Source organism: Cetorhinus maximus, chromosome 17, assembly GCF_964194155.1.
Source record: "Cetorhinus maximus chromosome 17, sCetMax3.hap1.1, whole genome shotgun sequence".
Lineage (NCBI taxonomy): Eukaryota > Metazoa > Chordata > Chondrichthyes > Lamniformes > Cetorhinidae > Cetorhinus > Cetorhinus maximus.
The window spans coordinates 15,540,302-15,563,912 of record NC_135895.1 but is presented as its reverse complement, the minus strand read 5'-3'; the positions used below and the strand labels follow the sequence as shown (position 1 = coordinate 15,563,912).

Here is a 23,611-nt window from a genome sequence, read left to right as displayed (position 1 = left end):
TCAGCTCAAGGCACCCTCGTTGCTTCAGTTAAGGACGGTGAGCTGCTTACGCTTGGTTAAAGTGGCCAGGCAGCTTGGTCATAGGAGGCTGGAATTGTACATAATATTGTAAGCAAGATCACACCAATAACTTATAAAGAAACATCAATATCTTGCAATTGTTGCAAAAATAGAAAAAAGGAAATTTTGTCAGTGTGTTTTTAATCTGCTTACTCTGACATAGTTTATAATTAAGGGTGTTTGTCTTTTGTTCTGAATGCTGAGTATTTAATTAAAGGTTGTCAGCTTTGTTCAGTTGATACTGTTTTGTTCCTGAGCTAGTAGGTTGTGGATTAAAGACTCCCTATAGGCGATAAGCACATTCAAAACATACGAAATAGGAGCAGGTCATTCAGCCCCTCGAATTTGCCCCGCCATTCATTAAGATCATGGCTGATCTGTTTGTGTTTTGAATTCCACGTTCTCATCTAACCCCGATAACCTTTGATTCCCTTGCCTAACAAGAACCTATCTACTTCCACCTTAAAAATACTCAATGACCCCCTCCTCCACCGCCTTCTGAGGCAGGGAGTTCCAAAGTCGCACAATCCTCTGAGAGAAAAAAATTCTCCTCATCTCTGTCCTAAATATTCGAGATGTGGTCTCACCAATGCCCTGTATAACTGAAGCATAACACCCTTACTTTTATGTTCAATTCCTCTCATAATAAGGGATAGCATTCCATTAGCCTTCTTAATTACTTGCTGTACCTGCATACCAACATTTTGTGACTCATGCACTAGAATACTTAAATCCCTCTGCACCTCGGAATCCTGCAGCCGTTCTCTGTTTAAGGAATACTCTGCTTTTTTATTCTTCCTGCCAAAGTGAACAATTTCACTTTTTCCCACATTATACTCCATCTGCCAGATTTTTGTCCACACACTCACCCTATCTATATCCTTCTGCAACCTCCTTTTGTCCTTTTCACAATGTAACTTAGGCTGGCACTCCAATTAAGGAGTGGCCCTTGAAATGTGATGTTAAATTTAGGTACCATTTTCTTGTTCAGGATAACAATCCAATGTCACTATTTGATGGAGCTTGGCTGGGGACTATTGCTGATGAGGTTTGCTTTCCTATGGAAGCTATTGAGATAAATGAGAAAAATAGTGATCATTGCAGCCAAGGCTCAAGTATGGATTTTCTAGTCTTTATGATGGGCTTCTTTTGCCATAACCTGCTATTTGATTCAACTGATAACTGGTATGGGCGGGGGTTAGTTTTTTTATGCATTCATGGGATGTGGGCATCACTGGCTAGGCCAGAATTTATTGCTCATCCCTAATTGCCCTTGAGAAGGTGGTGGTGAACTGCCTTCTCGAACCTCTGCAGTCCCTGTGGTGTAGGTACACCCGCAGTGCTGTTAGAGAGGGAGTTCCAGGATTTTGACCCAGTGACAGTGAAGGAACGGCGATATATTTCCAAGTCAGAATGGTGAGTGACTTGGAGGGGAATTTCCAGGTGGTGGTGTTCCCATTTATCTACTACCCTTGTCCTTATAGATGGTAGTGGTCATGCATTTGGAAGGTGCTGTCTAAGGAGGCTTGGTGAGTTTCTGCAGTGCATCTTGTAGAGGGTACACACTGCTGCAACTGTGCATCGGTGGTAGAGGGAGTGAATGTTTGTGGAGGAAAAATTGGACAGGCTGGGTAGGCCTGTATCCATTGGAGTTCAGAAGATTCAGACGTGATCTTATTTTTTAAATTCATTCACAGGGTGTGGGCTTCGCTGGCTGGGCCAGCATTTATTGCCCATCCCTAATTGCCCTTGAGAAGATGATGGTGAGCTGCCGCCTTGAACCGATGCGGTCCATGTGGTGTAGGTACACCCACAGTGCTGTTAGGGAGGGCGTTCCAGGATTTTGAAGAGTGAAGAAATGGTGATATATTGAGTGACTTGTAAGGAAACTTCCAGGTGGTTGTGTCCCATCTATCTGCTGCCCTTGTCCTCCTAAATGGTAGTGATCATAGGTTTGGAAGGTGCTGTCATATGAGCCTTGCAGTGCATCTTGTAGATGGTACACACTGCTGCTGCTGTGCGTCGGTGGTGGAGGGAGTGAATGCTTGTGGATGTGGTGCCAATCAAGCCAGCTGCTTTGTCCTGGACGGTGTCAAGCTTTTTGAGTGTTGTGGGAGCTGCACTCATCCAGGCAAGTGGGGAATATTCCATCACACTCCTGACTTGTGCCATGTGGATGCTGGACAGGCTTTGGGGAGTCAGGAGGTGAGTTACCCGTTTCAGGATTCCTAGCCTCTGACCTGCCCTTGCAGCCACAGTATTTATATGGCTAGTCCAGTTCAGTTCCTGGCCAATGGTAACCCCCAGGATGTTGATAATGCCATTGAACATCAAGGGCGATGGTTGGATTCTCTCTTGTCGGAGGTGGTCATTGCCTGACACTTGTGTGGCATGAATGTTACTTGCCACTTGTCAGCTCAAGCCTGGATATTGTCCATGTCTTGCTGCGTTTGGACATGGACTGCTTCAGTACCTGAGGAATCATAAATGGTGCTGAACATTGTTCCATCATCAGCGAACATCCCCACTTCTGACCTTATGATGGTAGTTAGGTCATGGATGAAGCAGCTGAAGATGGTTGGGCCGAGGACACTACCCTGAGGAACTCCTGCGGTGATGCCCCGGAGCTGAGATGACTGACCTCCACCACAATCATCTTCCTTTGTGCTAGGTGTGACTCCAACCAGTGGAGAGTTTTCCCCCTGATTCCCATTGACTCTGGTTTTGCTAGGGTCAAATATTGAAACATATAAAACCCCGAGGGGGCTTGGCAGGGTGGATGCTGAAAGGATGACTAGTAGAGCCATGGGACACAGTTTTAAAATAAGGGGTCTTCCATCTAAAATGGAGATAAGAAGAATTTTTTTCTCTCAGAGGGCTGTGAACCTTTGGAGCTCTCTTCCCCCAGGGAGGGGTGGAGGCAGGAATATTTTTAAGGTAGAGGTAGATAGATTCTTGACTAAAAATGGAGTCAATGGTTATCGGGGGTAGGTGGCATGTGGGGTTGAGGCCACAATCGGATCAGCCATGATGGTATTGAAATGTGGAGCAGGCTCGAGGGGCTCCTGCTCCTAATTTGTATGTTTGTATCATACAACATATAATTTTAATGCTTGACATTCAACAAAAGAAAAATATGAATTTCTTCACAGGTGCACTTAGGGGTGGATTTAACCCAAGCACAAGCAGGACAGGAATGAGGAGTGTAGTGGGGCGGGGCAGTTAAATTGTAAAAAATGGGAAGCCAGACCCCAACCCACCACAAAGGAACTGAAGTCCCAGTTTAACCGGTTAAACCCAACCTGGTTGGGGTTCAGGTGAGTAAACCACTCTGGAGAGGCAGGTGATAACTGTACAGTAAGCCCTCATTTTAATTCGCCCCACTTTAAATTGTTTCATTTTAAAGTTGTTTTGTATTAGGGCCATTTTTCCCGATTTAAGTCGCGATTTCATCCTTAGAGTCATTCCTTGTCACTATCTTCCTCGCTTCATCGCCATCTGTTTCCATGGTCGCACGTCATCGCCACCCATCTACATCGCCACCCGTCCTCATCGCCACCCATCCTCATCGCCACCCATCTTCATCGCCACCCGTCTTCATCACCACCCATCTTCATCGCCACCCGTCCTCATCGCCACCCGTCTTCATCGCCACCCATCCTCATCGCCACCCGTCTTCATCGCCATCCGCCCTCATCGCCACCCGTCTTCATCGCCACCCGTCTTCATCACCACCCATCTTCATCGCCACCCATCCTCATCGCCACCCGTCTTCATCGCCACCCGTCTTCATCATCACCCGTCTTCATCACCACCCATCTTCATCGCCACCCATCCTCATCGCCACCCGTCTTCATCACCACCCATCTTCATCGCCACCCGTCTTCATCACCACCCATCTTCATCGCCACCCATCCTCATCGCCACCCGTCTTCATCACCACCCATCTTCATCGCCACCCGTCTTCATCACCACCCATCTTCATCGCCACCCATCCTCATCGCCACCCGTCTTCATCACCACCCATCTTCATCGCCACCCGTCTTCATCGCCACCCGTCTTCATCGCCACCCGTCCACATCGCCACCCGTCCTCATCGTGGAGGCTCTTTGTGCTGTATTTGAGGCAACATTGATTTTTAAAAGAAACCCAGAGGCATCCAAAGCCAGAGTTGTTTTAGAGTCATAGAGTCATAGAATTATACAGCACAGAAACAGGCCCTTCAGCCCATCGTGTCTGCCGGCCATCAAGCACTTATCTATTCTAATCCCATTTTCCAGCACTTGGTCCATAGCCCTGTCTGCTGCGGCGTTTCAAGTGCTCATCTAAATACTTCTTAAATGTTGTGAGGGTTTCTGCCTCTACCACCGCCTCAGGTAGTGTGTTCCAGATTCCAACCACGCTCCGGGTGAAAAAAATTTTCCTCAAATTCCCTCTAAACCTCCTGCCCATCACCTTAAATCTATGGTTATTGACACCTCCACTAAGGGGAAAAGTTTCTTCCTATCTACCCTATGGGCCCTCATAATTTTGTGTACCTCTATCAAGACCCCACTCAGCCTTCTCTGCTTTCAGGAAACCGACCCCCAGCCTATCCAAAACAAAAACAGAATTACCTGGAAAAACTTAGCAGGTCTGGCAGCATCGGCGGAGAAGAAAAGAGTTGACGTTTCGAGTCCTCATGACCCTTCAACAGAACTGTTGATCAACAGTTCTGTTGAAGGGTCATGAGGACTCGAAACGTCAACTCTTTTCTTCTCCGCCAATGCTGCCAGACCTGCTGAGTTTTTCCAGGTAATTCTGTTTTTGTTTTGTATTTCCAGCATCCGCAGTGGTTTTTTGTTTTTACCCCAGCCTATCCAGTCTTTCTTCGTAGCTAAAATGCTTCAGCCCAGGCAACATCCCACTGAATCTCCTCTGCACCCTCTCCAGTGCAATCACATCCTCCCTATAATGTGGCGACCAGAACTGGACACAGTACTCCAGCTGTGGTCTAACTAGTGTATTATACAGCTCCAACATAACCCCCCTGCTCTTATATTCTATGCCTCGACTAATAAAGGCAAGTATCCCATAAGCCTTCTTAACCACCTTATCTACCTGTGCCGCTGCCTTCAGGGATCTATATGCATGTACACCAAGGTCCCTTTGATCGTCTGTACTTCCTAGGATCCTACCATTCATTGTGCATTCCCTTGCCATATTAGTCCTCCCAAAATGCATCACCTCACACTTCTCAGGATTAAATTCCATTTGCCACTGCTTTGCCCATCTTACCAGCCCGTCTATATCGTCCTGTAATCTAAGGCTTTCCTCCTCACTATTTACGACACCACCAATTTTCGTGTCATCTGCAAACTTACTGATCATACATCCTATCTTCACGTCTAAATCATTAATGTACACTGCAAACAGCAAGGGTCCCAGCACTGATCCCTGCGGTACACCATTCGTCACAGGCTTCCAATCGCAAAAACCACCTTCAACCATCACCCTCTGCCTCCTGCCACTAAGCCAATTTTGGATCCAATTTGCCAAATTGCCCTTGGTTCCATGGGCTCTTATCTTCTTGATCATTCTCCCATGTGGGACCTTGTCAAAAGCCTTACTGAAGTCCATGTAGACTACGTCGACCACACTACCCTCATCGACACAACTAGTCACCTCAAAAAATTCTATCATATTTGTTAGACATGATCTCCCCCTCAAAGCCATGCTGACTATCCCTGATTAATCCCTGCCTCTCCAAGTGGAGATTAATCCGGTCCCTCAGAACTTTTTCCAATAGTTTCCCTACCACTGATGTTAGACTCACTAGCCTGTAATTACCTGGTTTATCCCTACTACCCTTCTTGAATAATGGTACCACATTCGCTCTCCTCCAGTCCTCTGGCACCTCTCCTGTGGCCAGAGAGGATTTGAGAATTAGTGTCAGAGCCCCTGCAATCTCCTCCCTTGTCTCACTAGGCAGCCTGGGATACATCTCATCTGGGCCTGGGGATTTATCCACTTTTAAACCCGCTAAAACCGTTAATACCACCTCCTTTTCAATGCTAATTTGTTCAAGTATATCACAGTCCCCTGCCTGATTTCTACACCTACATTGTCCTTCCCCATAATGAACACAGATGAAAAGTAATCATTTAAAACCTCACCTACGTTCTCCGGTTCCATGCACAGATTGCCACTTTGGTCCCTAATGCGCTCTACTCTTTTCGTGGTTTTCGTCTTGCCCTTAAAATATTTATAAAATGACTTGGCATTTTCCTTTATCTTGCCCGCCAGTGCTTTTCCATACCCCCTCTTCTCCCTCCTCATTACTTTTTTAAATACCCCCTACACTTTCTATACTCCTCTAGGGCTTCTGCTGTTTTCAGCCCCCTGTATCTGCCATAAGCCTCCTTTTTTCCCTTATCCAATCCTCTATATCCTTTGACATCCAGGGCTCCCTGGACTTGTTGGTCTTACCCTTCACCTTTACAGGAACATGTCGGCCCTGAACTCTCACTATTTCCTTTCCGAATGACTCCCACTGGTCTGATGTAGACTTTCCTACAAGTAGTTGCTCCCAGTCCACTTTGGCCAGATCCTGTCTTATATCAAAATCGGCCTTCCCCCCAATTCAGGACCTTTATTTCTGGTCCATCTTTATCCTTTTCCAAAACTACCTTAAATCTTACAGACTTAAGGCCACAGCATCTGCCATTGATGCCTGAGAGCAGGCTCAGCCAATGGCAGATGGTGTCTGAGAGCAGGCTCAGCCAATAGCAGACAACGTTTGAGATCAGGCTCAGCCAATGGCAGATGACATCAGAGCAGGCTCAGCCAGTAGCAGATGGTGTCTGAAAGCAGGCTCAGCCAATGGCAGATGGTGTCTGAGAGCAGGCTCAGCCAATGGCAGATGATGTCTGAGAGCAGGCTCAGCCAATGGCAAATGGTGTCAGAACATGCTCGGCCAATAGCGGATGACATCTGAGAACAGGCTCAGCTAATGGCTGACGACGCCTGAGATCAGGCTCAGCCAATAGCAGATGACGTCTGAGAGCAGGCTCAGCCAATAGCAAATGATGTCTGAAAACAGGCTCAGCCAATAGCAGATGGTGATGTTCCACATGTAAGTGGTGGGGTGTCACAGTAACACAGAATCTTTACAGTGCAGAAGGAGGTCATTCGGCCCCTCGAGTCTGCACTGGTTCTCTGAAAGAGCATTCTACCTCATCCCACTCCCCTGCTTATCCCCACAACCTTGCACATTTTCTCTTTTCAGGTAGCAATCCAATTCCCTTTTGAATACCTCAATCAAACCTGCCTCCACCACCCTCTCAGGAAGTTCATTCCAGACTCCAACCACCCCCTGGGTCAAAAAACTTTTTCTCACATCACTTTTACTCCTTTTGCTGATTATTTTGATCCTGTGCCCTCTAGTTCTTGATGTTCTCTTGAATGGGAACAGTTTCTCACTATTTATCCTGACCATACCCCACAGGATCTAGAATACCTCTTTCAAGTGTCCCCTCAGCCTTCTTTTCTCCAAGGAAAACAATCACAACCTCTCCAACAAAAACAGAAAATGCTGGAAAACTCAACAGGCCTGGCAGCATCTGTGGAGAGAGAAACAGAGTTAACATTTCGAGTCCATATGACTCTTCTTCAGTTTTTCCTGCATTTTCTGCTTTTGTTTCAGATTTCCAGCTTCTGCAGTATTTTGCTTTTAACCCAAACTCTCCAATCTATCTTCATAGATACAGTTCTTCATTACGGGAATCATCTCCTCTGTACTCTCTCCAATGCCTTCACATTCTTCCTCAAGTATGGCGCCCAGAACTGGACGCAGTACTCCAGATGATGCTTAACTAGTGTCTTATACAGGTTCAACATGACCTCCTTATTCTTGTACTCAATGCCCCTATTAATAAGGCCTAAGACAGTAAATGCTTTATTAACTAGTCTCTCAACATGCCATAAGACATAGGAGCAGAAATTAGGCCATTCGGTCCATCGAGTCTGCTCTGCCATTCAATCATGGCTGATAAGTTTCTCAACCCCATTCTCCCGCCTTCTCCCCGTAACCTTTGATCCTCTTACCAATCAAGAACCTATCTATCTCGGTCTTAAATACACTCAATGACCTGGCCTCCACAGCCTTCTGTGGCAATGAATTCCATAGATTCACCACTCTCTGGCTAAAGAAGTTTCTTCTCAACTCTGTTCTAAAAGGTCTTCCCTTTACTCTGAGGCTGTGCCCTCGGGTCCTATTCTCTCCTACTAATGGAAACATCTTCCCCACGTCCACTCTATCCAGGCCTTTCAGTATTCTGTAAGTTTTAGTCAGATCCCCCCTCATCCTTCTAAGCTCCATCGAGTATAGACCCAGAGTCCTCAAACGTTCCTCATATGTTAAGCCTTTCATTCCTGGGATTGTTCTCGTGAACCTCCTCTGGACCCTCTCCAGGGCCAGCACATCCTTCCTGAGATACGGGGCCCAAAATTGCTCACAATATTCTAAATGTGGTCTGACCAGAGCCTTATAAAGCCTCAGCAGCACATCTCTGCTTTTATATTCTAGTCCTCTAGCCCTGCCATCTTCAATGACCTATATACAAATGCACCGAGGTCCCTCTGTTCCTGCACCTCCTTTAGAGACTCTCCCTTTATTTTATATTGTCTTACCATATCTTTCCTGCCAAGACGAATCACCTCACACTTCTCTGCATTGAGCTTAATTATCCTGCACTTGTCTAAGTGACTATTGATTTTATTCCGTTCTATAATTTCCAGAATTTTCCCTACCACTGAAGTCAAACTGACTGGTCTGTAGTTGCTAACTTTATCCTTGCACCCCTTTTCAAACAGGGGTGTAACATTCACAATTCTCCTGTCCTCTGGCAGCTCCCCTGTGTCTAAGGAAGACCGAAAGGTTATCATTAGCGCTTCTGCAATTTCCACTCTCACTTCCCTCAGTACCCTTGGATGTACCTCATCCAGTCCTGGCACCTTATCTATTTTAAATAGAGATAGCCTTTATAACACCTCCTTCCTCTCAATTTCTATTTCTCTTTAGCTCTGATGAAGAGTCATGCGGACTCGAAACGTTAACTCTGTGTTCCTCTCCACAGATGCTGTCAGGCCTGCTGAGTTTTTCCAGCTATTTTTGTTTTCGTTTCAGATTTCCAGCATCCGCAGTATTTTGCTTTCATCCCCAGGACACAGGAAGCTCATCAGCTGAATGGAGGAACGTGTTGTCAGAGCCTACAGGTATGTCAATGGTTAACCCGTCCTCCTGCCCACCAACACCTCCCCCCTCCCCACCACAAACCCCTCCAAGATGTTGATGGTGGAGGTATCGACAATGACAGCATAATGGAGTGTCATGGGTAGGTTCTCTGTTTTTGGAGATGACCATTGCTAATGTGACCAGAATGTCTCTTGCCACTTATTAGCTCAGGCCTGAATGCTGTCCAGGTCTTGCCGCATGCCGGCACAGACTGCTTCTGGATCTGAGGAGTAGACAATGGTACAGAATACTGTGCAATGATCATCAAACATCCCCACCGCTGACTGGATGGTGGAGAGAACGTCATTGATGAGGCAGTTGAAGATGATTGGACCTAGGAGAATAGAGTGTGGTCGTAAACCAATCTGCCAGAATACAACATGAACACTCCTTCCATGACTGTAATCATATTAAAACCAGCTGGTTTGGTGGTTAGTCTTTTATGGGAGATGGACTTTATGGGTTTCCACAATCTATATCTTGAGGTGTATAGGGACCCCTCAGACCCACTGGACATGAGTGCCCCTACTGGATGTGAACCCAGAATACAGAGGCAGAGCCCCATTCTGCACTGACCAGGACTGTCTAGACAGGGGTTTAAATCCTTCATCTTCTTACTCTGTGGCAGGAAAACCAAAGGTTCACTAACAGGGAAGAGTAAAGCAATTTAGCAAGGGAGTTCCAAAAGGATGTTTATTAATGGTGGATTATAAAGGATGGGGAATCAAAGAATAGAGCAGAGTCCAAGAAGCAAAGAGTGCAAGAAGGGTCAAAGGCCAGACAAAGGTCACTGAGGTAGCGTGGGGCAAGGTTACAGAGTTTGTTTTGGGGAGATGATGGTTATATTGTACGTGAGAGCGATTGATGCCAGAGATAGAGCCATGTTGGTTATGTTAGCAAGTTGAGGAATAAAGAAAAGAAGGAACAGGAAGGGGAGGTGAAAGTGATGGGCTCCTTGAACCAGCTGGGAGAGGAGCAAGAGAGGGGAAAAGCTTTGGAATAAGGATGGGAGCACCTCGTGAACGGCAACAGTTCAAGAAATGTCTCCCATCACCTTCTCAAGAGCAGATAGGGGTGGGCAATAAGTGCTGGCCTTTCCATCGACGTCCACATCCCGAGAGTGATACATTAAAAGAATGGGAGGGTTGCTGTGGAAGTAAGAGGGAACAAGGAACCAGAGCCAAGAAGGTGCAGAGGGCATTGGCCACTGATGGCCCCAGCATCACATAGCATAATTTCAACGACAGGCACTGTTTATTTAATTCTCTAGTAACACAAAGGTAAATGATATTCAATAAAAATGAAAACAGAATTACCTGGAAAAACTCAGCAGGTCTGGCAGCATCGGTGGAGAAGAAAACAGTTGACGTTTCGAGTCCTCACGACCCTTCGGCAGAACTGAAGGGTCGTGAGGACTCGAAAGGTCAACTGTTTTCTTCTCCACCGATGCTGCCAGACCTGCTGAGTTTTTCCAGGTAATTCTGTTTTTGTTTTGGATTTCCAGCATCCGCAGTAGCTTTTAGCTTTTTGTTTTTATCTCTGTGTTCAATAAAAATGTGCCAAGTTCCACTACAATTTTGAAGGTGTTATAACACCACATGTAACAAGTACAAGAATACCATCCACTGGTACACCGTAAGCTGATGACATTGGGGAGTGTGGAGAACTAGTGCTACATGTTATCTAATATGGTAAATTATACATCCTATTTTAAATCTCCTAATAAGGTGAGTGTTAGGCACCAACAAAGTACAGTAACTGTTGGCAACCAAAGTGAGCACTGTACTATTTAATTTTTACTGGGACTCCAAGGTGTCCAAGTATTCAAATTTATTCAATAAACAGGATTTGTTAATTCTCAAGCTCTGCTTACAGGGTTAAAATTGAAAAGATCCATCAACAAGGAATGTGTCTCTGATCTAGATAATGTACAAGGAGAGCTTGAGAGGGGGCAAAGAGACGAGTGAGTAATCAGGCAGTGTTCAAAAGTGAGGTACACAAATCACAATTGAGGCAGTCCAAATGGTCACAGGGAAGCAGCTCAAAAAACACATCTGATTGTAAAAATGGTCGGGGGACCAACAGAGGCCTGGGATCTAGGTTCTGCTGTCTGATTTGGAGGGATGGCACAAATGAGAGTTTAAAATACATTAAGGGAAGTGATGAAATTGCAGCTGAATTCAGATGCAGTTTGCTGATAGACTGGCCAGAAAGGAGTGATATTTTAGGAAATATTTTGCATCCTGTTGCTATCCTATCTGCGAAATCGATTACTCCTTAAGAGACGGACATCACCAACGGCTCAGCACTGTAAATGCATTTTGGGACACGGCATATCAGGATTGAGCTGGAGAATGAAGGTCATGTGGTAATGTGGGAGAGGCAGGAAAGTGGGGCATCCCAAGAGGAAAAGAAAGCGGGCAGGAAGTTAGAGACTGCAAACATCTATTTTAAAAAACAATAGAACAAGGGTGAAGAATTTTCTTAATGGTGAAGTGTGCAGGATGATTGGAAAAGTTTTATATGGAATTTTTGTTTATTCATTCATGAGATGTGGGCATTGCTGGCTAGGCCAGCATTTATTGCCCATCCCTAATTGCCCTTGAGAAGGTGGTGGTGAGCTGTCTTCTTGAACCACTGCAGTCCATGTGGTGTAGGTACACCCACAGTGCTGTTAGGAAGGGAATTCCAGGATTTTGACCCAGTGACAGTGAATTAGCAATTTGTGTTAAGAGCAAATGACACATGCACAGTGCCTTGCAGTGTAATTACTTTTAACGAGAAAGTAAATATCTTGTACTGAGCAATGCATTCTAGAGTGCTTTAGAAATGGAATAAATCCTTAGTTTAAGATCAGGGGCAAGGGAGCAAGCCTTAATTCCTCAGCATGCTTTAGGCTGCCAACTATATTGACCTCTATTTTAACTGCGCTGCGTTCTTGTGGCCAACAGTATCATAAAACTATTTTAAACAGCTTGTTATTCTTGCCAACTCTCAATATGATCCAGAGTTCCAGTCTTCTCAGTTTTGCAATACAAAGCACCTGCCAGTCTAACTCTACACCTGCTGCCCGAATGCCTTCTTTTTCTGTATCATTGCTCACTTAGTACAAGCTTTCTGCTCTAATACTTCCACCCTACAATCCCACTACCACATCACTGATAAAATGCTGACCACCGCACCACCCCCCACCCCCAATAGAATGCACAAGCACATCGAAAGCCCTCTACTGCACTAATATCCTGTTCACTCTTAACACCAGATCAAGCCTAAAGGCAAAGGGTGTGTGGAGGGAGACTTGTCAGTGGCAACAACAGCTCAAACTCAAAATGAGCTAACTTAGAGTTACATTCCAGAACATTCTTTCCTCTGGAAGAGAGGCGGCCAAGGGATGACCTAAAATTATGAAGGAGTTTGATAGGGTAAATGTAGAGAACATGTTTTCATTTGTTGGGGAGTGCAAAACCGGGCGCTATAACTATAAGATAGTCACTAATAATCTAACAGGAAATTCAGGAGAAATGTTTCTATTCAGAGAATGGTGAGAACGTGGAACTTGCTACCACAAAGTGTAGTTGAGGTGAATAGCATTGAAGCATTTAAGGGGAAGCTAGATGACCAGAAGAGGGAGAAAAGAATGGAAGGTTATGTTGATGGGGTGAGAGTAGGAGGAGTGATAGGACGCTTGTGTGAAGCATAAACATTGGCATAGACCAGTTGGGCTAAATGCCCTATTCTGGTTGTAGATTCTATACAATTGTAGATATGGTGGTGGTGTGCTATAGTTAACTCAGCAACTCTGAGTTACATGCTTGTTGTAGTTCGGAGCTACGGATAGTGATAGTAGAGGCTGCAATGCTCTTTCCATCACATGGCTGACCAGGAATTGCTCCTGCACTTACCACCTACCGTTGGTGTGTGTTGGAAGAATTTATAGGCTGATACTCAGCCAGTTTGGCTGCATTATCAATGCGATCAAGTCCTGGAGTGGGACTGAAACCTGGAGGTTCTGGCTCAGAGGCAGGGACACTACCCCACTGCTCCAAAAGCCACACAATTCGGTATACCATATGGAACCCCTCCTATTCCACTTTTTGTAGTAATATGTAAGCCAAAAGCCAAGACGGTGATAGGTGAAGTTCTTAATCCTAAATTCCCTCAACTGTTACTCAGATTTAAACTTCTCCTAGTTCAGGTCTGACAAGGCTATTTGGAAAATTAGCTTTGTGTTGAATGGACGATGAACTGGTTAAATATTATAGCAAACCTTTAATTTTGTTGGAAACATTCGCATATGCACAGCACCACACATCTCTCGAAAGTGTTTTCATATACACTTGATTTTTGAAGTTGTTGTTCTGTAGATAAATACAGCTACAACAACTTATATAACACCTTTAAAATAATAAAACATCCCAAGGTGCTTCAAAGGAGCTTTATAAAGTAAAATTTGACACAGAGTGACATAAGGAGATTAAGGCAGATAATCAAAACCTTGGTCAGAGATAGGTTTTAAGGAGCATCGTAAAGGAGAAAAGAGAAATAGAGAGGTGGAGAGGCAGAGGTGAAGGGAGGGAATTCCAGAGCTCTGGACCCAGGCAGCTGAAGGCACAGCTACCAATGGTGGAGCAGTTAAAATTGGGGGTGCTCAGTTGGACAGAAAACGAGGAGCCCAGATACCTCGGAGAGTCGCGGGGCTGGAGTAAATTACGTAGCTAGGGAGGAGTGAGATCAAGGAAGGATTTGAAAACAAGGGTGAGAATTTTAAAAACACGGTATTGCTTAACCAGAAATCAAAGTAGGTCAGCAAGTACATGGGTGATGGATGAACAGGACTTGGTGCAAGTTAGGACACAGAAATCAGCGTTTTCGATTACCTCAAGTTACGGAAGGTAGAAGCTTTTGTACACATTTTTGTGTATTAGATCCCTCAAGAAATAATGAGATAAGGAGTGCTAATCTGTTCCTTTTTAAGTGATGGTCGAGGAAGCATCAGAGACACCTTCTTGTAGTGCCAAGGAGCCTTTCCTAGTGCAGCGCTCCTTTAGTACGACACTCAGTCAGGCATCCTGTTAGATTACCAGCTCAACTTCCTAGCTTGAGCCAAGAGCCCCACCAAAGGAGCCAAGTTGGCATACCAACAGTGGCTTTATCTAGAGGCTATGTCAAGGAAATAATGCAACAAGATAAATATCTTAATTGGTGGAAGCTAGCACAAGCCTGTTATCCAATTATTTCATATCACACCACTGCCAATATATCCTCTTTCGTCCTGCAGGAGAAAATAATTGCAGAAATAAAAGATTGCAAGTAGCATCGATGTGACATCACAATAACCAATTGTCAGTCTTGCACATTGTATGTACCCTATCGCCCGCTGCTCGCCAGGATTAATATATCAGATGTGAACATAACTATGCTTTCATCAGATGCCTGCTCATAGCATCAAATAAAATCTTAATGTAGAGAATATGTTAACACTTGATCTAAAGTCAGGCAAGACTTACCTCAGTAGTTGTTTAAAATGTGGAAAGGCTGGGAAATCAGGGCTACTTTTTCCCTATGGGAACAGGTGAGGAGTAGCAGGTCCTATTCCAGTGGCTCAGGAGGACTTTTTCCAACTGTGGTTTGAATTTGAACGCTGCCCTGCAGCATTGTGGTACAGATTGTGGTTAAAACAGCAAAAGAAAAATCTTCTTTCAAAACTTTATAACGTGTGTTTGATCTGGTGGGCTGATGTCTGTCATGGTTTCGAACTAACTTCCCCTGTTCTCTTAACTCCTGTGTCCTTCGGATTTGTTTTAGATGATGGAGCTGTGGAGCTTCAGCTATTGATTAATTCACTGTGATGTCAGTTTCATTGTGATGTCACCCTATTATAAGTCCCCAGTGACCGCAAGTATGAAACTAAACATAGCGATAAGGCTCACTGACATCAGCTTAGATTTAAATAGTGAATGCATTCTGTTTCTTCGAGTGAAGGCAGCTTGGTGTGCCAACGTCCACCAAAGACTTACATTTCCCTGAGAACTCCAAAAGGAAAGAAATTTAGTCGGAGAAATTTTTTTCCCCCTTGTTCCCATTTCTCTGGTTTCCCAACGCAGGACAAACTATGGTCAGCCAATTCCCTGAGGTCTCTCCTGCTCCATCAGCCATACGCAGATGGAAGCGGAGAACCCCGTTTATACATGTAAATGCCAGAAAAGGGGGAAGAACCTCCGAGGATTTCTCAGCCTATATACGGGGGAGGGCAGCGGCTTTAAATAAGTGTGGAGACTCTCAGGAAAATAAGCAGAAGACTTTAGGATCTAAAACAGTCCTTGCTCCATTTGTACAACAGCTAAATCCAGGCACAAAGGGGCCTGATTTTAGGGGCTCCATGGCACCTGAAAAAAACCCAAAATTACATTTGGTTGGCCCATTTTTCAGGCATGTATAAAAGACAAGCCTAATGCCAGTCCATTCAGACAGGGATCTATGATGAACAGGGCAGGGTTAGTCTCTCAGGATCCAACAGCCATGGTAGCCTATAAGCAGCAGCTGCCGATTAAAAGTAAGTTTAACAATAAAGAAAAAATTTCTAGAACTTTCCTGTCATGCCCACAGGAACTTCTGCAGGCTCAACAATGCACCTTGTCCATTGTTGGCCAAGCACCTTGGGGTATTTCAGTCCCTATAAAGGTGCTCGGTAAATACAAGCTGTTGATGTTGTTGTTGTTGATAGCCCCTGTTCTCCCCTGCACCCCGCCCCCACCCCCTTACCCTGGCACTTACCCGAGGTCATGGCCAACACAGATGGTGATCTTGTTACTGCAAAAGAGTGGGCTGCCTCCCGGGACATGACTAATGCCAGCAGCTTGCCCACGTAATTGGAATGAGGCCTGAGGCCTGATTTTGGGCCAGCTTTGAGCCTCCTGGTTAAGGCAGCCGCACATTGCCACCTTTCTGCCCATTACCAGGCAGCGACAAGGTTACACCTCTGCAAATTCTGTCGGAGAATCCTGTCAGCCATTCTGTAGCTATACATGTTCTCTCTGGGTGACTTCCCTCTCAGCCTCCCACCCTTACCTTTCACAGGAGGAACCTGGAGAAACAGTGCATACGGTCATGGGGGGACTGGGAGAACCTTCAGGAAATTTCAATCAAAGTGAAAGGAAAAGCAAAATCTGGTGGTCTGCATAACAGATATCTGCTCACCCATCTCCCCTTTGGACTAGTATTGGTAAAATCGTCTTGCACAGGGTTGCTTGAGCTCCACTAACTCTTTAATTTATACTAAAGTTCTAATTTGCCCAAATAATGGGGTTAAATCTGACTTTATGTAACAGTGTTTTACATCTCTCCTGATTTTTATTCCCATTGACTTCATTGACATTATCACATGGAGTCAAATTTACCCCTGTCTAGATTAACTCACTTTCATTAGACGTGTGGGACAATTGTCCCCCAGATACTTCAGGCGCTAAGGAACCTCCAATGTGGTCAAAATGGAGTCTGGAGCTGAAATGCTGGTCTAGCCTGTGCTGAGCATGACACCATCTTGGTAAAGGAGTCGAAATCTGTGCTAGGAATGGCTGCCTTGAGGCTCGTTGAGCAGCCAATTGCCACTCAGAATATCTGCTGGTGCTCATTAATGGGGCAGCTTGGCATTTCAGTAGATAGTGTTTGGTTGGGAGTAAACAAGCCGTTGCTGAGTATTTCATCAGACCACGTTGGCTTGCAGTTAGAAGGGTGTGTTTCACAGCGGTATATAAGCGATGTGCATCAGGTGGCCTTGCACTTCGCTCGTGACTTCGGGGCTCGTTTGTCTACCTTGCATCGCTCGGCGCTCGTGGTAATCAGAACCAGGCTTCACAGGCAGCATCACATCACTTTCATGGGGCTGTCAGAGGCAAGTCTCTACCTACCAGACCAGCGGTAAGGCAGGGGTGGCTTTTAATGGGCTGCAGGGTTAGGGCTCCAGTGGGCAAAGGGGAAAACTGGCTTCAGGCATGGGAAGGGGCTGCAGGTCAAAGGATGTACTGGGAGGTACAAGTGGGGAAAGTTGCACTCAGACACATGACTGGGGGGAGGGTGCGGGGGTTTAGCATCCTCAGTGCCAGGGTGGGGAGAGAGTAATCATCCGAGATTTGCTCTTAAGTGTGGTAGCAGGCAGGATAAAGGATATTTTACCCGCCAGTTGCAATGGCGGCTTTTCACGCCGTATCATCCCAATCCCGCCTCATTAATCACGTATTCCCAGGAAACGCACTAGGACATGCAAGAGTCAGCATTAGTCTCCAAAGGTCCATTTTCTGTCAATGACTCATCAGTGAATGTGAGTTCAAGGGCTTTGTTCCTATGTCGGAAACTACTTGCACCTGAAGGTTATTCCACACCCCACCCCCCGCCCCCGCCCCGTTTACATGACCGAATGCTATGACATTGCTCTGGCCAGGCGCTTGGATGTGCTGCTTTCAGCTCGGTCGCTGGGATCCTCATTCACTGCACTTTAACACCACCTTCTTAGAATAAACATGAGGGTGAATGTTTAGTCAGGGAATTAGATTATTTGAGGGGGGGAGGGGGTCTGAGGCTTCTCTCCTGTGAATTGTCCAGCACCACGATTCTAACATTGTCTAGTCGCCCTATTGCTCTGTAGTTTGTTATTGCTCTGGGGAATTTCCACACTGTGAACAAAGGGTTAAAACAAGGGAATCAATTCGTGCCACTTTGCAGGATTAGCCTTGCATAATTGTGTATCATTGCTTCACTTTCCTGATTCCATTGTCATTGAAAGGCTCCTAACATGCCTTAGCTCCAATACGTAAACTGGAAAGGCTACCACTCGCTCAATGTACAGCTGGTCTGTGACCATAAGAAACTTATCATGCAGGTTTGTGCCAGATACCTGGGAAGCATCCGTGATTCATACATCTCGAGTAGATTGCAGATCCCAGAATTCTTTGAGGGACCACACTGGATCCAGAATTGGTTCCTCGGTGACCAGAGGTACCTGCAAAGGACATGGCTGATGACACCCATGCGGTGGCCTCAGAGTCCTGCAGAGAGAAGGTACAAAGAGGCTCATGCTGCTACCCGAACATCGGTGGAGCACGCCATAGGGATCTTAAAGATGCGATTCCGATGCCTGGACTGACCTGGCAGAGCACTCCAGTACACTCCCCAGAGGGTCTTATGGATCCTCATGGCTTGCTGCGCGCTGCACAACCTGGCGTTGCAATGGAGGAAGGACTTTGCCAGATGCTGACATGGAGGAGCTGCACATCTCCTCAAATGAGGAGGACATCGAAGGGAAGGAGGGAGTTGGAGGAAGCCGAGGCCACAAGCGAAGAGGCCATGGCATGGGCTAGTCGAGGCAGATGTGCAAGTGAGGCCCTCATAGTCACCAGATTCCACCAGGAGGATGACACGTTTCAGTGAGTACTCTCTTGGACAAGTGCCCTCCACCATGGACCAACATGAACACCAGCATTGCTATTCCTCTTATTTCAGATCGTCCTGATCCCTTGAAGGATGAAGCAGCCTCAGGAGCGTGTGCCCTTGCTGAGATGAGGTGCTAACTGGAGGAGGGAGTCCCAGCATCAGGTGTCAGAAGGTGCTGCCTCTTCAAGCATCTCTCCAGATCCTAGTCACAACGGCAGCCTACAAGACCCAGGAGCTGTTCCATTATCCTCAGTGGGCTCGTAGCTGTATACCTTCAATTTAACAACGCTCCTCAAGGCGATCCATCTCCAGCAATGGGACAACACACTCTGTGTAACCTCGATGGTGAAACTGAAAGGTGACACTTGGGCCAAGGCAGCCGGGGACATTCCACAGGCGAGCAGCTAATCAGAGATGATCCAATCCTCTGTGTCACCTTCTTCTCTGTCACATTAACATATGGCACTCTCAGTTAGGAATGCTGGTCTGCTTTTACCCCACCTTACTCACATGGACTGCAGTGGTTCAAGAACGAAGCTCACCACCACCTTCTCAAGAGCAACTAGGGATGGGCAATAAATGCTGGCCCAGCCAGTGAAGCCCACATCCCATGAATGAATTTTTTAAAAAAAATTTTTAAATGTGGACCATCTGAGGATGACTACATTCAACCACTTGTGTACCAGGCATTAAAATTACTCCTCTAAGACACACATTGTGCCCTCGTGGCCAGGCCTGGGCTTTATGAATTGGAAAATGCTCCAACACTATGAAGCCCTCAAGGTGACGAGTTAATAAAGAGCAGACATTCAGCTTCAATACATCCTCGCTCCTATCCCATTGCTCCCCTCAACATTGTCTAAAGCTACGATGTGAGCTTCCAGAGTGTGCTCAAAGGCTCTACTGACCATCAAATATCACCATTTGCAATTAGCATCACACATCTCGGTGAGTGTTTAGGTGATGGGACTCACAGCGCTGCATCCCAACATGGTGATGAGAACCTTGTGGCCACGATCCAGACAATTACAGATCGAGAAATGTTCAAGGTTGTATGTTCGAGCGCCAGGGCGATAATGTGGCTGAGAGGGGCAGAGCTTTGGCACCTTGAGATGGCAAGGTGCTCCCACTTATTGGTGAGCTTAGCAGATACACACTCAGAAAGTCAGAAACACGGTTGGTAGACAGGAGCGCACACGAGCTCTGAGTATGGGCTCATAGCATGAAAACCTTGCCGGATGACAGAGAGCACATGGAGTTGCACAATATATGACCCCTCTCCATGCATAAACACATCTCTCCTTGTACACTGCACCTTCACCTTTCAAGAATGCAAATGAGATAGGAGAACACCTCTGCCTCAATCTACACTGCAAAGAATAAACATGACATGACCCTGCAAAGCATGTGGACAAGGTTCACTCCAGAAACACACTTAACATTAAGGTCGTGGCATCACTGATGTCGAGAATAATTTGGAAAAGGGCTGTACATTGTGGTGACATGGAAGCACACTACATAGATGAGAGAAATATGATGGCGATATTTGCATTAAGTGGGGGGAGGGACCACGGTACCCGATTGACAGAAATACAGCTCTTCATAAAAAGGAGGCTTACACAAGAGATGTGAAATAGGTGTGATTCCATTTACATATGTGTACATTATATACATGTTGTGAACACCCGTGCCACTGTTGTGCTCCTAAATCTTTTTAACCTTCCTAACCCTAGCCCTATTCTTGGTGCTTCCCCAACAACCATAGCAGAGGTGGAGGCAGCCTTGCTGACTGCTATGCCCTGTTGCCTGTGATGACTTTGGCGGGTGTCTACTGGAGGGCCGAGACCTGGAAGGCTTTAGCCTGCTTTGGGTGACCTGCTCCTCAGCCTGTGGAGCTGGAGATGATGGGGTCACAGGTAGAGGGGATTGGGATTGGCCGGACAGTCCCATAGTCACCTGGGTGATGGCCCCAGGGTGTCCAGCTGCGGGTCCACCTCCCTATGGGTGCCCGAGGGCCCCTGGCTGACTCTTTGAGGAGAAAGAGCAGCTGGAGTGAGATCTAGTACCCTGCCCTTCTCTCGTGTAGCCACTGATGGATGCAGCGATGGAGTGCTGCTCCTGCAGCAGCATCCTGAACCAAGGTTTCCATGGCAGTTGCCGTCCTACCAGTGTTGGCCTCGGTGTGTTGGCATGCCGGTGTTATCACCTCAGACTGGACGCGGATGGACTCCTCCATTGTCCGTTGCAATCTGAGGAGTGCAGCTGACATCCCTTCCCAACGTTACTGCGATTGCCGCTGCAGCTCCACCAACTGATTTAGGACCGAGTCCAAAGGCTCTTCATCTGACTCGAACTCAGCAGATTCCCGCCTCCAACGGTCCTCCGAGTGCCAGCGACCTCAGATGTCCCTGCCTCCACTTGCTGTGGACCAGATTGGGTGCTGTGCTCACCAGACTGTGACCTCAAGGCTGCTATAGAACTAGGTCTCATCCAGGTGAGAGTCTCTGCAATGCTGAAGGGTGTGGGTGAGCGCTGTGATGGGTCTTCTATGGTCCTCTCCTCTGGTTCCTCATCCGAGGTGTCGTCGGGGCTGGAGATGAGGGCCTGGCTTGTGGATGCCCTTGGGCACTTTCCAGAGGTGCCTATGAAAGAAAGGAGAGATAATCAGTGCATGGCAGGCAACTCTAAAACAGGACAATGCGCTCAGAGTTTGGTTGTCTGAGGGTTGAGCTGGTGCAGGTTCCTCACTTGGGTGTGCACCACCGACCTCTCCATCAGCGCAGGCATGGTCCATGTCCTCTCAGGCCAGCTCGTGGCTGGATTCTCAGAGGGAGTGAGGGCCTTGATTCCTGCCACCACCCCCCCTCCCCCACCCCCCCTCCCCCCGTTCTGAGACCTCTCCCTCTGATTGTGTGTGAATTTGTCCTGCATAAAGACAGATGGAGAGTGTGAGCAGGATGCGTGCCAGGGCAGATGGTAAGGATGCCTGCCTTGTGTGGGTAGTGAGTGCTGTCATGGACGGGATGAGGACATGAACTGCAGAGGATGTGAGGCCAGATGGAGATGTGAGGCTGTGTGTGAGACAGTGAGTGCTGATGTCCCTTGAGTTGGCAGCATGTGAGATGCCAGTGAATGTGTGATGGGCTGGTGAGTTGAGATGTTGAGATGGTTCTTACCCTGGTGACACGGATGAGATCGTTCATCTTCTTTTTGTACAGGGTGGCTGACCTCTTCTGGGCTGCATTGACACTGACCACTGCTGCCACTGCCTGCCAAGCCAGAGTGGTGAGGTTGGTGGACCTCCTCCGGCCATCACGGCGGTCCTCGACTGTGCCCAGCAGGCGTTGTAGGGAGGCGTCACTCAATTTGGGCTCTGCTGTCTTCTTCCCTTTTCGGTCCATCTCTCTCACCTGTGGCATCCTGGGCTGCAGGCATTGACAAAGCTGTGCACGGGTGCCATTTGAATATGGCGCCCGGAGTGAGGAAGCAGTGAGCTCACAGCAGGGCAGGCGAATCAGAGGCCGGCCGCCCGCGATCCGGCGTGTTCCCGTGTGTGCATAATTAATGCTGCAGGTAGCAGATGTGTGAACCCGCCACTGCGGCCGATGGGTAGCACACCACTTTTCACTTCCACTGCCGCACTTAGTGCAACGAGGCCAAAATCCCGCCCTAGGAGTTGTGCTACTCCACCTACCTTGACACCTTATAGGAGTCACCAGGAGAAAGGGAGAGCTTGGTCAACAGCATTTTAGTGGGGTCCTGGTTGGTTTGCAAGAAGAATGGGGGGAGGACATGATGCCAGGATAGGGCGAAATTCTCCGTGCCCACTGGCGTCGGGTGTACTGGCTACGTGAGCAGATAATATGGTGAGAAGGCAAGAAATCGGTTTCATGACGTCGCGAATCTAGTTTGCGATTGCCTGCTCAGCCTGTTGATGGTGGGTTGCTTTCCCAATCATAGGATGTGGGGAGCCTTATTGTAATAAATCTGCATATCATTATAAGGCCAGGCCGCCAGAATCCTCCCCCACCTCTGGATCGCCCGCCCACGCTCATGTGATTGTATGCCAGTGCAGAACACGTCTTGACAAGTGTGACGTGCAGAAGTCGGGACTTACCACCAGGGCCTTGCTCGCATCGAGGACATCCGAGGAGCAGAAGATGCTGGAGCCCGACAGTAACAGGATCCTGGAGGAACATCCATGGCATGCTGGGTGGATTCTCACAAACATGGCTGTGCTGTGAAGCAGCTCACCGGAGTTTCAAAGTCACCATTGAGGGTCTGCTCACAATGGGTGATGGAAGAGGGGGTGGAGAGGAAGGTCCAGCTGTGTTTGGGTGAGGAAGATGTACTGGGGGGGTGGAAGAGGAAAGCCTAGGATCGACTGGGAGAGGAGGAGGTGTCAGGATGGGGTGAGGTTATCCGTGGGAGGTGAATGAAGCTGTCAGGATGGGGTGAAGTTCGGAGGGGGGAATAAAGGTGTCAGGATAGGGAGAGGTAGGGAGGGGGGTGAATGAACTTGTTGCGTGGGGGAGGTTGGGAGAGGGGAGGGAGTACTGGAGGGGGGAGGATGGGGTAATGGGGGAGAAGACTGCAACTGGGGAGGTAGGTGTAAGGGAGTTGGAAGGTATAATTGAAGGAGTTCGGAGGAGCTGAGGAGCGTGGAGAGGGGAGGAAGTCTGGGGGGAAGAGGGGCTGTGGAGAGGGGAGGGTGTAAGACTGGAGGAAGAAGTAAGAGTGGAGGAAAGAGTCAGGAAGAGGGATGGAGTAGGGGTGGAGGAAGAAGTAAGGCTGGGAGAAAGGGTCAGGAGTGGGGGAGGACTAAGGGTGGTGGAAGAAATTAGGCTGGAA

General features: G+C 47.2%; 1 protein-coding gene across 3 annotated transcripts in view; it reads right to left on the bottom strand.

Annotated features, from left to right (window-relative positions):
- The window catches only part of LOC144692197 (volume-regulated anion channel subunit LRRC8A-like), a 54,346-nt gene extending 39,211 nt beyond the window's left edge, over positions 1 to 15,135 (bottom strand). For all 3 annotated transcript variants that reach the window (XM_078560757.1, XM_078560754.1, XM_078560755.1), the window contains exon 1: positions 14,842 to 15,135. The gene's annotated coding sequence lies outside the window, so the exon portion shown is untranslated. The remainder of the gene's footprint in view (positions 1 to 14,841) is intronic.
- Positions 15,136 to 23,611: the final 8,476 nt, after the last annotated feature.